Source organism: Artibeus jamaicensis, unplaced genomic scaffold, assembly GCF_021234435.1.
Source record: "Artibeus jamaicensis isolate MK-2021 breed Jamaican fruit bat unplaced genomic scaffold, CSHL_Jam_final contig_589, whole genome shotgun sequence".
NCBI lineage: Eukaryota > Metazoa > Chordata > Mammalia > Chiroptera > Phyllostomidae > Artibeus > Artibeus jamaicensis.
This window is the reverse complement of record NW_026521896.1, coordinates 241,243-242,868: the sequence shown is the minus strand read 5'-3', so window position 1 is coordinate 242,868 and position 1,626 is coordinate 241,243. Positions and strand designations below refer to the sequence as shown.

Below are 1,626 nucleotides of genomic sequence, written 5' to 3'. Positions count from 1 at the left end.
TTCACAGACAGAAAAAGCCAGCAAGCTGTGATCAAACACTGAACAAGCCCTTAGTGAGGCTACAGAGGAAGGTGAGGTCTGGGACACATTCAGGTAATGTATAGATGAGACCACACAATTTTGAATGCTACTTTGTATCTATTCAGCATGACAATGGTATGATTGCCATACCATTAACTATTTTTAATATATTTACAAATCATTGCTTAATGTACTTCCCACTTTATGGAAGTACTTTGCTCTAATATTGAACAATTAACATTTTATTTATTTAAATGAGTTCTGGCCAATTTTATTAAAGACAAATTTTGCATAATTTACTTTTCTCCAGTCCACTTTGTCATGCTTCTAATTACATCAGAATTACCTGGATCAATGACAGCCAGTTGCATGTAATAGTGGAAAATTGTAATGGTGGGAAATTGTAACCCACCCCATTATTCTTTTGGTATTGTTTCTGTAAGTGCTAACTCTGACTAATGTGTAGCTTGTAGATCAACAGCATGTTTATGTAAGAATCCTAGAAACTGCCCTGGATGGTGTGGATCAGTGGTTTGAGCACCAGCCTGTGAACCAAAGGTTGCAGATCCGATTCCCAGTCAAGGCACATGCCTGGGTTGTGGGCCAGACCCTCAGTAGGGGGCACGTGAGAGGCAACCACACACTGATGTTTCTCTCCCTCTCTTTCTCCTTCCCTTCCCCTCTCTCTAAAAACAAATAAAATCTAAAAAAAAGAAAAAAGAATCATAGGAACTAACTTGAAAAGATACAGGCTTTGACCTTCAGTCATCCCAGCTCCAGGAGATTTGCTGACCTTCATTTGTGAAGCTGGGATGATGTGACACTAGGATGACTAGACCAGGATGACGCATGCTGGCCGGATCACTTGCCTTAGAATGGACTGTGCTCGTCTGCACATAGAGAACTTCTTAATCCTCTCCCTTAATCTCTGTTCTGTTCCCCTTTCCCTCCTTATAAAAACCTGGGCCTCCACTGAGGGGTAGAGATGGGCTTCATGACATGAGCCCCCCATCTTCCAGGTGGCCAGCCTCTGCAAATAAATCACATTCCTTTACATTAGCACCTGCCTCTCAAGTATTGGCTTCCGTAGTGGCTGGCAGCTGGACCTGTATATCAGTTGCGTGCATACTCTGTAGTATTTTCTATACACTGTGCCCGAGTCAGTATTATTGTCATGCTTATGATGGACACTAGTTTTGGACAATATGGGCTAATGCTCTATTTCAGATTCCCTCAAGGCAGGGTAGATATTATCGAGCCTGACTAGGTTGGATCTGGTCAAAGCTTTGTCTTGTCTGATCATCACAGTCTGCTTGTACCCCAGCAGTACACTTTCATAACCAGATGGAGCCTAGAGCTTATCGACTCCTGTGTTTTCATCTTCTTTGCAGCGGCCATTTTCCTGTTTTAGACGTGGGATGGCCCCCAACCCGGAACAGCCACCAAGATGGTCAGAAGAAAGAAAGCAAACTATTTCAGGTTGTTTCTGTTTCTGACTTTGGGTTATTGTTGTTATTATTAGAGTAATGTGGTTTAGCTGACCCTGGGCTTTAATATATTGTTTAAATCTCGGAAGCTTTAAATGGTGCATGTGGGGATGGAACA

At 42.3% G+C, this 1,626-nt stretch overlaps 1 pseudogene; it reads right to left on the bottom strand.

Annotated features, from left to right (window-relative positions):
* Positions 1-317: 317 nt before the first annotated feature.
* On the bottom strand, positions 318-1,419 carry LOC119043162 (60S ribosomal protein L30-like; annotated as a pseudogene).
* Between the last annotated feature and the right edge of the window lie 207 nt (positions 1,420-1,626).